The 15,854-nt window shown below is 34.7% G+C and overlaps 1 long non-coding RNA gene across 7 annotated transcripts in view; it reads right to left on the bottom strand.

Annotated features, from left to right (window-relative positions):
- Positions 1-15,854, bottom strand: part of LOC112923172 (uncharacterized) — an 895,045-nt gene that overhangs the window by 616,258 nt on the left and 262,933 nt on the right. For all 7 annotated transcript variants that reach the window (XR_011997185.1, XR_011997181.1, XR_011997186.1 and 4 more), the window contains exons 2-3: positions 2,010-2,116; positions 50-157 (exon numbers count right to left, since the gene is read on the bottom strand). This is a non-coding gene — a long non-coding RNA (uncharacterized lncRNA). The remainder of the gene's footprint in view (positions 1-49; positions 158-2,009; positions 2,117-15,854) is intronic.

Genomic DNA, 15,854 nt, shown 5'->3' with positions numbered 1-15,854 from the left:
ATACATTTCTATTATAAATAGGCTTTCCAAATAAATACAAGGCCCTTACTCTTAAATGTAGAAAGATAGCCAAGGGTCACCAAACGTGTAGAAATCTTCTAGCATGAAAGAGAAAAACAAGAATGTAGATTCTGGAATCTCAATGGGAGCCAGGTTTCTGAAAAATATGAAAAATAAAAGATAATTATGGAAATTTTTCAAATTTGTATGTATCTGATAGAAAGGGGTAATAGTTGAACAGAAAACACAGATTATTAAAGGGAGAGATATGGAAACTCAACTGATTCAGTATGTTCACTGACTGATCTAAAAGAAGAAATTCCATCACTTTTTTAATTTTTAAAGGATGGTTGCAGGAAACTCAAAGAAAATATTTAAAATCAATTCTATTGACAAAGATTTGCTAATTGATTTATTTTTAAAAGCTCTTCAAATACACTGACATACGTCTTCAATGACAGCTAGATTATGTAGAAAGGACTGTTATTTGTTGGAGGTGTCATTTGTACCTGATTCTCTTCATTGAAATAAATGACATAGATGTGCCTCTGTCTTTAAAAGTGTAAAGCAAAATACAAGAATGAACTGTTATGTTTAACCTTCCTCCTAAAATAAAAACTGGCTAGAAATTAAAATTATAGCTATAACTACTAGGTTGCCTGGTCCTCCCCAGAAGCCTAACAATAAAACTTTAACCTGAACTAGTTTGAGTGGCTACCTATTCCCTGCAACAATCTCTATTGGTTATGTGCAATAAAACATAAGCAATATAAATAGGACAAGATTTCACGGAAAACTTCCCTACTTAGCTACACAGTGATTGTTCTTTAATTAAAAGCCCTTGATTACTTTTTTATTCCTACAGGAAGAGGATAAAAAGAAACACTTTCTTCTTCACCTCAGGATAGCCTCAACTCAAATCTTCCCAAAGTGTTTCAAACATACTGGCTCATAAATTCATACTTTATCAGGAAGCCTGATTGCTATAGGAAATTGGCCTTCTGCTTTGGGTAAGTCAAAAGGAGAAAGACAGAAAGTCACATTGTGGGCCAGGAAGGCACAAGAGGTTCAGTGTCCTGCTAAGAAATGAAATACATTTATTTAGTAAAAACAAAAAGGAACCCCTTATTTTCAAAGTCAATTTCTTTAACTTTACATAGAATTAGTCAAATTATGCCATTTTCCTAAATTAAATAAATTTGACTAGGTTATTATTAAGCCCCTTTCCAGTTTATAGCAAACTATGCAAATGCTCACAATGCAATGAAAACTCAATAATTGGCTCAAAATTCACAAAACTATGTCTGAAATCATCGTCTGAATCCCTATAAATAAAAAACACAAAATCTAATCTTCTTCTCAACAGGAATAATCATTTTATATACCCCAAATAGCCCATCCCAAAGCAAAAAAATAACCAATTGCACAATGTTCACGTGGTACAAATATACACAATTCTAAAATTAATTTCCAGAAGCACTGAAAGTTCTAAATTGTGGATGCGATCACTAGCTTAACCAGAAAACATTCCAAAGTTGGTTTTCTTTTGAGAGGATAATAGCCTCAAGAGCAGAGAAAAGTAATTCATAATATGTTAAATTCTTAAAAACTAGATGAAAGCGATGCTAGTATGCAAAGGGCAAGTTTCCTATACACATTCATATAAATAGACCATTCTATCTATCTATCTATCTATCTATCTATCTATCTATCTATTTGCTAATATTAAAACTACTTGATAACATAATGAATTTTGTTTCTCACTGAGGTAAACCTCTTGGATTTAACTTGAAGTCATGTCCATCAAAGCCTTCCTGGGGCAAAGAATGAGCCTGTATACCTAAGACAATTCCAAGAAAGCTGGTTTCTAATCTTAACCAAACATTGCCCTTCCCCCCTCAGCCCGAAACCACAGGGTAAGTTCATTCCAATACAAGAACCATTACAAAAGTCATTTTAGAAGACCCTTGACAACAGTAAAATTGGCCTCATTATCTTGGTGTACTCACACATTTTGTGCACAGGCCCAGGACATAAGGAGTCAAAACCACCTCTGATACTTCCTGACAGATTGGAGATGAACTGGATTCCACAGGGGTGCACACGCCAAGGACATCTAGAAGCCAAATGACAAAAAATTAACATCTCCAGTTTATATCTGTGCAGATACAGGAGCAGCTCTGAGATTTTTAAACTCTGAATATAACACCAAGAGAATCAAGTCCATTTTTTTTTGTTATGCTCTGTTTCAAGGTTTCATCAAAATAGCATCAGACTCTGAAACCAAATCTTCTATGTCAAAAACTTACTCCTTGGGCAGCCCGGGTGGCCCAGCAGTTTAGTGCCACCTTTAGCCCAGGGTGTGGTCCTGGAGACCCGGGATGGAGTTCCACATCAGGCTCCCTACATGGAGTCTGTTTCTCCCTCAGCCTATGTCTCTGCCTCTCTCTCTCTCTCTCTGTCTCTCATGAATAAATAAATAAAATCTTTAAAAAAAACTTACTCCTCTGTAATTTATGTTAGCCTGAGTTTTCATTTCAAAAGGGATAGAATTTCACATAGGATGTTGGCTTTTCATGAAGATTTATTCAAACATTTCTTGAATGTTATAATTAAATTTTTAACTTATTCATGGAAAGAACATTTTAAAATGTCTAAAAGAGTGGTTAAGAAGTAAGCTTTGAGGAACTGATATCAATTGGAATCAAGTTTCTTATAGATTAAAATGGGATACTAGCACCTACTTCATGATAGAGATGCTAGGATTAAAATTAAGCATAGTATCTGTCATATGATGTTTAAAAGAAATATGAGATTTTTTATTTTAATTAAAACACACACACTTAAGAACCACCCTTTTTACTCCCTTTGCAGGTAGTTACCTCTTTTTAATTAATGAAGGCAATTATTGTAGAATATTGTCCCATACTCAAAAGGAGAAAAGCAGAAAGATTTAATGGAAAAACAAAGAACTTTCAACGAGCTTAGGGACTACTTCAAAGCTCAAAATCAACATTAAAAATCAGTAGCAGAGTCCTCAAAAATAAAATCCAAACAAGTATAAAGCATTTTGTAACATCTATTAAAAGTAGGAGACCAAGTGTTAAGAGCTGCACTATGTCCTATCAGTTCCCTCTATCTCAAGCAGTGTCACTAGATAGGTAGAACAGTCTCCTTAGGTTCTGTATTGTCTTTCATTTCTCCAAAATCAGAATCAAAGAAAATGTTTAAAAGTGAGTGACTTGTTTGAATGTAATCCCAGAAAGTATTATCAAGAGATAAGGGAAGTAAAACCAGAAGGAGAACGAATACAATGATTTATAATCAAATCAGTGCCATTAAAAGCCACTGGTTGCTTAACCTAGCAAAACCTTCTAAAAAGCCCTATGAAAGTGACTTTGGGATCATGTCCCCAAAGGAAGAAGAGGGGAAACATTAATCCACAGGCTCCCATTCCAGAGAGGCCAAAGGGCATTCTGAATATTGCCACCTATACTGTAATTCCAGGTTGCTCCTGTATGATTGCCAAACAGGTTCCCACAGGTGGTCTCATATCATGTGTGAGTGAGGCATTATTAATTTGTATCTACATGAAATAAACCAGAGCCTGAATGCAACTGATGGCAACAGCCACAGTTGAAATAAGTATTGAGAATTTGAAATAATGCGCTAGAGTTGAGCATACAAAAATCAGTGTAATATATCACATGAATAGGATAAAGAGGGGAAAAAAGAGGTTCTGGTTCAAGAGGATGACAGAGGAAGACTCTGAGCTGACCCTTTCACAGAACACACCAAATTACAATTATTAATATAACAATTCCTTCTAAATAAGAACTGATGGCTGACTGAAGAGCTACTAAACAACCAAATATTGAGAGAACAAAAGAACAGAAAGAGACTCAGACACTGTAACAAAGAGAACCCCCATCCCTATGTTGCCAACAGCAGTGGAGAAGGATAGTTCTAAGGCTAGAGGAACAGATCTCTTTATCTTTGGGCACAGAAAAAAAAATCCATGGCTTAAAAGACCAATTAGAATTTAAAAGAGACACTACAACTCCACCAAATGGCAGAGGAGCTGCAAGAAAGCTCTTCAGATCAGAGGGACTGGAAAACAAGTTTATGTTCCTACCTTATTTTAAAAGCCTTGACTGAGGAACACCTGGGTGGCTCAGCAGTGGAGCATCTGCCTTTGGCTCAAGGTGTGATCCCAGTCCCAGGATTGAGTCCCACAGTGGGCTCCCTGTGAGGAACATGCTTCTCCCTCTGTCTATGTCTCTGCTTCTCTCTCTTTGTCTCTCAGGAATAAATAAATAAAATATTTTAAAAAATAAATAATAAAAACCTTGACTGGACTTTTAAAAAAGCCAAACAGGGTCTGGACACTGGGAGGTGATCCAGTCTTCTCTGTAGTTCATCACTTCAGACAAGCACACCCCAGCTGCCCTGTATGCTTGGACATAGTAAACAAGTACAGTTGCATGGAGGTTTTTTTTTGGGGGGGGGGGAGTGGGGGTAAGGGGTGGTAAAATTTGTCTTTATTTTATTTTTCTCTTTGGTTTAATTCCTTTCTCATTCTTTTTTTTTTTTTTTCTTCTTCATTTTTTTCTTCTTTTTATTTTTAAAAGTTTTTCTCTTTATTATTTTATTTTTTTATTATTAGTATTTTTCATTATTATTTCTTTTAAAAGCCATGGTTTAAAAGAGTAACTAGCATCTATAGCCACAGCTCCAGCCATCCAGCAAAAGTCACCAAGTACACAGTCTGCATAGGGGACTCTATACACAAGACCCGTCCTTCAACTCTAGAAGTAGCCACTTTGCCTAATTCATAGAAACAGACACAGAGAGTCAAACAAAATGGAGAGACAAAGTAATATGCTCCAAATGAAAGAATAAGAGAAAAGCTCAGAAAAAGAACTAAATGAAACAAAGTTAAGCAATATGCCTGATAAAGAATTTAAAATAAGGATTGTAAGGATACTCACTGGACTGAAGAAAAGAATGGAAGAACTCAGTGAGACTTTCAATAAAGAGATAAAAAAATATTTTTTAAAGAACCAGAGTTGAAGAATATAAATTTTTTGAAATAAAAAACACACTAGAGAGAATAAACAGTAGAAGAGAGGATGCAGAAGAACATATCAATGATCTGGAAGACTAGTTAATGGAAAGTACACAAGCTGAACAGCAAGGAGAAAAGAATTTTAAAAAATTAGGATTGAATAAGAGATCTTTTGGACATCAGGTGAATAAACATTCCTATTATAGGGGTCCCAGAAGAAGAGAGATAGAATTGTGTATAAAACTTGTTAGAAGAAATAATAACCAAAAACTTCTTACCCTGGGAAGGGAACAGAGTAACATGATATATTCAATGTGATGAAAGGAAAAAACCTCCAACCAAGAATACTCTACCCAATAAGGCTATCATTCAGATTTGAAGGAGAGCTAAAGTTTCCCACAAACATAAGATAAAAGAATTTATCACCACTAAACCAGACTTACAAGAAATGTTAAAGAGACTTCTCTAAGTGTAAAAGAAATGGTTATACATAAGAAAAATATGAATAAAAAGATGTAAAATATGCAAACATACACATAAAATGTGGAGAAGGGAGTATAAAAAGAAGAAAAGGAGAAAAAGAAAAAAGTATTTTATTTATATTTATGTTTTTATTTCTTGTTTCTTATTTGGTTTTCTTTAGAATGCTTTTGAACTTAAAGGACTATCAAAATAATATGAACTTCTATTTATTTATGATGTTATATATGAATCTTATGGTAACCACAAACTCAAAATCTATGATGGGTACATAAAAAATAAATAGAAAGAAATCTAAACAAAACATTATAAACACTTACTGATCATAAAGGAAAAGAACAAGAGAGGAAAGAAATAGAGGATCTATAAAAATAATCAGAAGATGAATTTTTTAAAATGTTTATTTGTCTGTTTGTTTGTTTAACCAAGAGAGAGAGCACAAGTCGGGGATGGCAAGCAGAGGGAGAGGGAGAAACAGGCTTCCTGCTTAGCTGAGAGCCTAATGTGGGGCTCAATCCACAAACCTGGGATCATGACCTGAGCAAAAGACAGATGCTTATCTGACTGAGCCACCCAGATGCTCCTAGAAAACAAAATTTTAAAATGGCAATAAGTATATAGCCATCCATAATAACATTAAATGTAAATGGCCTAAATTCTCCAATCAAAAGACACAGAATGAAAGAATGGAGAGAAAAAAAACAAGACACAATGTATATCCTGACTCACCTCAAACTTGAAAACCCACTGCAAATCATCCTCAGTGGTATAAAATGGAGAGATTTCTTTCTAATGTCAGGAACAAAACAAGGATGTCCATTCTTACCACTTTAATCCAACACAGTACCAGAAGTCTAACCACAGCATTAGACAAAAAAAAGATATAAGGGACACCATATTGGTAAAGAAGTTAAACTCTCACAATTTGCAGATGGTATGATACTACACACAGAAAATCCTAAAGACTCCATCAAAAACTACTAGAAGTAATTTAAAAATTCAGTAAAGTGGCAGGATATAAATTTAATACCCAGAAATCAATAGTGTTTCTATATACTGACAAAAAAAAGTTGCAGAGAGAGACATTTAGGAAGTAATCCATTTACAATTGCATCAAAAACAATAACATACCTAGGAATAAACTTAACCAAGGAAGTGAAAGACCTATACTCTGAAAACTCTAAAACATTAGTGAAAGAAATTAAATATGACACAAATAAGTGGAAAGATACTCCACGTTCATTCATTGGAAGAATTAATATTGTCAAAATGTCCATATTACCCAAAGCAATCCACAGATCAGTACAATCCCTATCAAAATACCAATGACATTTTTCATAAAACTAGAACAATAGAAAATTGTATTGCACTACAAAAGACTCCAAATAGCCAAAAAAAAAAAATCCCGAGAAAGAATAATGCTGTAGGTATCATAATCCCAGATACCAAGATATACTACAAAGCTGCAGTAATCAAAACAGTATGGTACTGGGATCCCTGGGGCTCAACAGTTTGGCCCTTGCCTTTGGCCCAGGGTGTGATCCTGGAGTCCCAGGATCGAGTCACACATTGGGCTCCCTGCATGGAGCCTGCTTCTCCCTCTGCCTGTGTCTCTGCCTCTCTCTCTGTGTGTCTCTCATGAATAAATAAATAAAATCTTTTTTTAAAAAACAGTATGGTACTGAGACAAAACTGACACATAGATCAATGTGATAAGAAATATGGTATATATTGGTATACACACACACACACACACACACACACACACACACACTCACACACAGAGGAATATTAGCCATAGAAAAGGATGAGATTGTTCCACTTGAGACAATATGGATGGATCTAGAGGCTATTATACTATGCTATAGGTCAGACTGAGAAAGACAAACACCACATAATTCCACTCATAAATGGAATATAAAAAAAGAATAAACAAAAAGCAGAGTCAGAACCATAATGAGAGAGAGCAAACTAATGTTTGTCAGAGCGAAGGGGGTTAGGGCATCAGGCAAAATGTGTGAAGATAGAGGTCTCCAGTTATGGAATAAGTAAGTCACAGGAGTAAAAAGTAGAGCATAAGGAATACAGTCAATATTGTAGTAGTGATTTAATGGATTTTTTGGTAGCTATGCTTGTGGTGAACATAACAAAATGCATAAACTTGTCAGCTCACTAAGCTGTACACCTAAAACTAATGTAACATTGTTTGTCAACTATACTCAAATTTTAAAAAAAATTTGAAGGAGTATATAGCAGGAAAAAAAATCATCTCAACTGATGCAAGAAACGGTTTTATGAAATCTAATACCCTTCCATGATAGATACATTCAACAAACTGAGAAGAAAATTTCATGGTAAATAGAGATGATAAAGGGCATTTATAAGCAACTCATGGCCAAAATTATACTCAATAATGAAAGGCCTAAAATTTTCCCCTTAAGGTCAACAGAATGAAGATGCGGTTTTAACCCTTCATATTCAACACTGTACTGGATACTCTAGCCATAGTAATCAGGCATGAAAAAAAAATCTGTCCATATTAGAAAAAAAAACGAAAAAAATTATTTTTATTCACAGATAAATTTTGGCTGTAGGTTGTAAAAATCTTCTGTGCCCATGCCTGCAACCAGCCTTTAAAAGGCTAAATGTTGTACAGTTCACATTTAAACTTGTAAACATTGCCTTGGATGAGAAGGAAAGGATAATAAAATATACCTGTGATTGCTCTCTGCTTCTTATGATGCTGAAACTTCCATCTCATTGTACACTTAAAAATAAAAATAAGGCTACACTCAATACAAAGGCCAACTCTAACTTTTTCAAGAATGCAAAATGAGAACTAACTTCCTCAATTCCCAGAAGCCAAGATTCTGTAGAGACCAGCAGTGAACCTTTGTCAATCTTCCCACAAGACATCAAGCGCCCTTGATCCTTGGATGCCTGCTGGAAGATACTCTAGGGCTCCCTTTGGGTGACTGTTTTTATCTACCCAAAAAGCTTATTACAAGAGAGAAATCCATTTAGCCTCTCTCTATGGTGGCAAGGAGAGGAGGAAAATTTATATGAGTGTGAGTGTGTGTGTGTGTGTGTGTGTGTCTATGTAAGTAATGTATAACTTGTGTAGGCATGAATAATATATACTCATTTCCTATATTATCCAGGAAATTTATAACTTTCTCAGCAACCTTGAATGAGGTATTATTATTTTTGCTTTATAAAATAGAAAACTGGGGATTCAAAATAACTTGCTAAGTGCAGAATACACAGAGGACTATACAAGTATTTGGATTCACACTATGTGGCCATATATCCTGTATTCTTTCCATTCTACCACACTCTACCAGTGTGGCCATCACATTAAAAAAAAAAGAAAAATAAATAAAGAAAATGCAGGTATAGCGGGTTTAAGATTAAGAAACAGTTAACAGCTTTTTAAAATTTGGATCCATGAAATAAATTATATGACATTTCTTAATAAACTCCTTTAATCTGCTAGTCAAAACATGTAATATCAACCCATTTTCCACTATATTTGAACCACAATTTATTCATGTTAAACAGGAGGTATGTTTTATCCCTTGTTCCTTTCCCAGATATAAGAGATGATCACATATATGTGCTATTAGATACTCTTCTCAACACAGATACAAAGGCAATTAAACTGAGCTTATTAACTTTACAGTTTCGTTTGCAGCCTCAAAAGCAACAAGGCTACATGTGTAACCCCCTTTTTATGGAATCTTACTGAGATCGATACAGTAAATCTCCCACACACTAAGACTAATTTATTGAGCTATAAACCATGGTGCAATCACTTTTGTGCTGTTGTTCATTCACACACAAGAATAAAGTTATAGATACCACTTAGAAAAAAATACTGACACCAAGGAATATTTTGTGTTTATTTTAGATTAAGACCTACTGAACATTGACGTATACAAAACCAACACTAAACACAAACACACATACATATACACACTTTATCAGTAATGTTCTCATTTTATTTGATGATGATTCTGTTTAAGAATAATAAACAGTCTGAAAGAAACTAGTCTGAAAATATAGGGTATCAGCTGTTAAGAACAAATCTATGTTTTACACTTAAAGCCAAACCATAAAAAAACACATTGTATATTTGACTGCAGCAAGTGAATATAAAGCTAAAATGGGTAACATGCATTTAAAATTTCTTACTATAGGTATAGTATGTGCACCTGTAGAAACATTACTGAGTAACTATCCTGTATTACAAGTACACTGTATACTAGAACTCTGAAAAATAATAAGGAAAAAAGTATGATCTTTTAATAGACTTTGTAGCTAAAAGGGAAAACAAACTCACCTAATTGACATAGATGACTATAACTGCATTTGCAGACATATTTGACACCTCATATCCACATAAATTCATTCCTTTAGACTTCATCATTAACTGAACCCACAGCTAAGTATGGGGAGAAACAGAGGTGAATAGGAGAGATACCTGCCTACATGTCTAATGTGTCTTAATGGATAAATCTTTAAGGGCATATATGTATACCAAAAAGGCAGAGATGAACAAGCATAAAGAGTGATGAAGGAGGTGCTAAGGATTTAGTAGTGACCCACTAACCCTCAGTATACAGTGATATCTACTAAAAATAATTCCTATATTTTCATGTAGTTTCAATGAGGCACACTATTAATCACACCTTTCATCTCTACTCATAATTCCAGATCTTTGATCTCAGAGATCCACTACACTGCTGCCATCCAAATTTGTTTTAGCAACCCAGTGTGGAAAGCCAGCAACTAGCACCTAACTTTGGCTGATCAGCTACTTCTGGCCTCCCTGACAACATCTTTGCACACATAAAACCATGCTTCCTACTCCTATTTAGTATCTTGATATGTCTTATTGCTCAGGGACCCTGTGAATAATACAAGGGGAGTTTACATTTGCCAGCCATCCTTGCAGTAGAGGGGGCCATGTAACTGAGTTATGTGGCCAGTGAATATGAATGGAAGTGCTGTATGAATGCCACTTTAATCTCTGACCCCCAGAGCAGGCTGCACAAGGCACCATCCTCTCTTTCTCTATCTACTGCCCATGGGACAGCAAGATGCACTTGTACCTACATGTTGAAGATTATAGCATTATTACAGCAGGGGAAGCCCCTGAATCCTTAAATGACCACATGGTACAAAACTTTCTGTACGTTTCTCATCATGGACTAGAAAGAAAGAATTCCTAAATGCTTAATAACCAATATGGTATCCCCACTTTTTGAAAGTTCACATTATACCACTTTGCTTTTATAAAATACCTACATCTAAGTACCTGTTTTCACTAATCAAAAGGAATCCAAAGGAGATTTTCACTTTTATGAAAAAAGGTGAAAATCCAAAATAGTGTTACGTGTTTGTTTTGCAGCAGTTATAGAGTCAGTGTGTACAAGAGTGGCCCCACCAAGCTCTTTCCCTAGAAACCAATCTCAGCATCTTAGCATCAAGCCACTATAGCTTTGAACCGTGTTTGTGAGCATCTGTGCTTTGTCTCAATTTATTTTGTGCACCTATTAGCAAGATGTGTTGTAAGGTTATTACAAAAGGCTGAGAGGTTATTTTTGGGGTCTAGGAATGCTCAAATATTTTTCATATAAACTAATGGTAATTATTTCTTTACTTCATACCATTTTGGCTCAAGAAAGTCTTCATAGGGACACTAATTTCACGTAGCAGGGAATCCTGCATTATGTTATGCTTGTCTGAAGAATTGAGAGAATTGAACTCCAATAAAAAAATATGCAAAAACAAAAAAAAATATGCAAAAACAAAAAAAATCTTGCCGTTCTGGGCATGTAAAGAGAGTAGGGACTGAAAATAGATATAAGACATAACTGATTGGTCAAAGGAAACATAATTTGAAAGCTAGCACTCTTTCTTTTAAGCACAACTGTTCTTTTCTAAATCCACATTACTGCTTATGTAATTCTATACCACCCCCACCACCATGATATCACTATCAACTATACCTCCAGCCCCTATCCTAGCTCCTGGACTGCTCTCCACTGTTTTTGTTAATTTATGTCCTTCCAGACCCAATTCTCAAATTGTCTGCACAAGAAATCTTATCCAGGTAACATCTCTATCCTTTGATCACTGCTTCTCTGCATCCCCTGGCATCTACACATACTTCATTAGACTGAGACAATTATTTGTCAAGTGTTTGATTTCCCTGAGTACTTCAAAGGCAGGAATCACCATTTTTGGCATCTCTAACACAGTCCAGAACTGTGCTGAGAGTATATACTTATAAATATTTGTTAAATCCTTTTTTAATAACTGACATCACTATTTGATAACTTTTTTCAAACTTTTATTTTTGTTTTTCCAATACAATTTCAAGCTGCTTTGAAGTCAGATTTGCATTATGTACTCTTTTCCCTCATAAGCCTACTTCTGTGTCATGCAGTAAGCAGATAACCAAATATACTATTAAGCAATCATTTCACTCTATATATGTTTTTCCAAATGCTTAAAGTATAGTTAGAAAATTAAAGGCTATTTAAGAAAAAAAGAAAACTGTATATATTCTATAGTTATTTTTTACTTTCCCTCTAATTCTAATTAGAGGAGGCCTCTAATTCCTGGGCCATGGGTAGAAGGGAAATGTCAGAAATCTTCAGGAATAGGTACTGAAAGAGTATTTCTAAAAATGTCCTATTATTTCACATAGAAAATTAAAATAAACAACAGGCATCCATCCCATTTCTAATGGGTGTGTAGTTAACCTTCTACCAGAAAGTTATCACTCTATAAAAAATATATTTCCCATTACTTCTAATACTAGTCATTTCTCCTTATATTACCCCTTATTTGCCTACCACATAGGCATTACCATTCATTGCTAAGATTATCCTATTATGAGAAAAAAATGTACCTCAACCTACTTTAGTGTATGCTTCTTAAGATCATCTATTTAATTTATTATTCTTTGCTGCCTTACCTTCCTTCTGATTTTAATTTGGATTCCTATATAGATATGTCCATAGAAAAAGGCTACTCATGGATAGATTGGTATTCCAGTATATATGATGGTATCTTGCTCATTTATCCTAACAAATTGACATTCCAGGATATTTGTTAATAACTATGAAATTTATTAAATGTACTTTTGCACAAAGACTGATGACTATGTGGATCATGGTCAACTGGACAAGATAATACCACCCAATAAAGAGCATCATGTTGACCATCCAAAGTTTCTCTTGGGATGTCTACCATATTGTGTACTTTACATCTATTAAGCACCTGATAATCTACTCATTTCAGGTCTTATCGCTGAAGAAGTAGTTTAACTATATAATATTTATGATTCCCCTTGATCCTGAGAATCCATGGCTCTAAGGTATAAGTACCTCCAAAAAAGAGTATAGTTTATTCCTGTGTATCTCTATTGTGGACTGAATGTTTGCATCTCCCTGAAATTCATATGTTGAAAATCTAATCCCAAATGTTATGGTGTGAGGAGGTAGGGCCTCTGGGAAGTGATTAGGTCATGAGGATGGAATCCTCACGTATAGGATTAGTGCATTATAAAGGAACCCCAGAGAACTCTCTTCCCTCTTCCACCATGTGAAGACACAAGATGATGGCCATCTATAAATCAGATATTGGGCCCTTATACGACACCAAATCTGCCAGCACATTGATCTTAGGCTTCTCAAACCCCAGAACTGTAAGAAATAAATTTCTGTTGCATATAAGCCACCCAGTCTATAGTCTTTTTGTTATAGCTACTCAAATAGACTAAGACAATCCCTACTGTCCAACATAGTTCGAGACAAAGTAGGTAACCAAAATGAATATGTTGGACTGTTTATTGATTTACTGTAGGCTTACATTTATTGTTTCCCCTTTATCTTAATTAGTTATGGAGAGTTATGGAGACTAGAAGTGGTAGAAAGGGAGAAATATGCTCAATAGAAGAACTATGATGTGTCAGGCATTGAGTACTACATCCTAACAACCATGGAAGTAGGTGTTACTTTATTTCCATTTTACAAATGAAGAATTTATAGTTCAGAGCAATTATTTGTTCAGTATGACAATGGCAGGATTATATAATTGGTAGGATTTGAATTCAAGATTTTCTGCTTATCCTACTGTCACCTTCTACCAGCCTCCATATAGTTTAACACCAGCCCATTACAGAATTCCTGTACAAAATAAACAGAGTTAAATATTTACAAGATTAATGACTCCACTGTTGTTCTCTGAACTAACAGGAACTATAACAAGCAGTGACTACGTGGGACTTTATCGCTTCTCTTACTCCTTCCCACCCACCCTCCATATTTCTGCTAAGATTTTGAGTCAATTGTTTAGAAGGCCTACTTCAGAAGTTTTGTGTTATAACTGTACCTATCTTACCTATTTAAAAGAGTCAAATTGTACTCCTTTGTTTTCTCTGGGTTAGAAAAAGATAAAGTGGGAAAAAAGAAAAAATTTTTTAAATAATCAAATATAATTTTACTGGAAGAGGCCAATAAGACTAAAGAACACCAGGGAAAAAAGATCCTAGTAGTTATGAGGTTGAAAAGAGGAATTTGGAACTTTCAGGAGATGTCATTTGAGTTAGAAGATATGCATTGTGTAATATATGCCCTCTCTTTTGATTTTTCCAAATTCTACTCTATTCATTAAAGTTTATGTATAAGTGGAGTTTTATTTTGAAGATACTCAAAAAGGACAAGATAACTAATAACAACATTAAATCAAGAGGCATTCAAATTTTAGTAAAAGAAATTAAACACTTAAAAAATCCTAGTATATGGTTGTCAAGTAAATATTGAAGTTTATTTAAAATTAGTAGCTTCTCTGAGATATTGACATGACCCAGGTAGGCCCTGACAAAAATTTTCTAAACTGGGAGAAATTGCCTTAAGAGTGTAGCTGACAGCTTCATCAACACACTCATCTGAATCTACAATTTTGGTACTAATTATAATTTAAAGCAGCATGTATCAGAAAAGGTTAGATTTGTGAGCTTCATTTTGTATTTCAATATTGAATACAAATCAACAAATTCACTATTTGCATGAAACAAATAAAAATATATTTTAATGCTATTATTCTTGACATTGCCTATCTTTTTTTTTCATTGCCTATCTTTCATATATATTTGATTTAAGAATTATAACTTTCAAAAAAAAAAGAATTATAACTTTCTTTTTTTAAGCTTTTATTTATTTTTTCATGAGAGACACAGAGAGAGAGAGAGAGGCAGAAACACAGGTAGAGGCAAAAGCAGGCTTCCTGTGGCAACCCCGATGCAGGATTTGATCCTAGGACCTTAGGATCACACCCTGAACCAAAGGCAGACGCACAATCACTGAGCAACCCAAGTGCCCCACTGACTTGGTAGTTTATTATTTATTTTTTAATAATAAATTTATTTTTATTGGTGTTCAATTTGCCAACATACAGAATAACACCCAGTGCTCATCCCATCAAGTGCCCCCCTCAGTGCCCGTCACCCATTCCCCCCCACCCCCACCCTCCTCCCCTTCCACCACCCCTAGTTCATTTCCCAGAGTTAGGAGTCTTCATGTTCTGTCTCCCTTTCTGACATTTCCTACCCATTTCTTCTCCCTTCCCTTCTATTCCCTTTCACTATTGTTTATATTCCCCAGATGAATGAGACCATATAATGTTTGTCCTTCTCCGATTGACTTATTTCACTCAGCATAACACCCTCCAGTTCCATCCACGTTGAAGCAAATGGTGGGTATTTGTCATTTCTAATGGCTGAGTAATATTCCATTGTATACGTAAACCACATCTTCTTTATCCATTCATCTTTCAAAAAAAATTATAACTTTCTTTTTTTGCTAAAATATCTTTGTTTTCTTAGATAATAGAGATCTTTATTCATTCCAAAAAAAGTAGTTATTGAATCTAGTATAACATGATAAGCACTAAATCCTGTATATTCAAGATGATCAAAGCAGATATTTGATGAGTTTCAAACTCAGGAGAATACATAGTTTATCAGGGGAAGTCAGATACTTTTTAAGCAACACAAACAATTTCATAATTTCAACATGTGATGCTGTTGGTTATTTTAACATCCTTACTTAGCAATAAGTTAATAATCCTACATTGATGTCCTAATTTTTTTTCTGGCCCATGAAGTATAGAAATTTGAAAACCACTGGAATCAGGGTATAAAAACAGGTCAAGAAACTGGAGTAAAAGGGCAGTGTTGGTCATAAGGGAATGAAGGAAATAGCATTTACAAAGCAAGAATGTTATAATCAGA

Source organism: Vulpes vulpes, chromosome 1 (assembly GCF_048418805.1).
Source record: "Vulpes vulpes isolate BD-2025 chromosome 1, VulVul3, whole genome shotgun sequence".
NCBI lineage: Eukaryota > Metazoa > Chordata > Mammalia > Carnivora > Canidae > Vulpes > Vulpes vulpes.
Note: the sequence above shows the minus strand (reverse complement) of the source record. Positions and strands in the feature narration are given on the sequence as shown.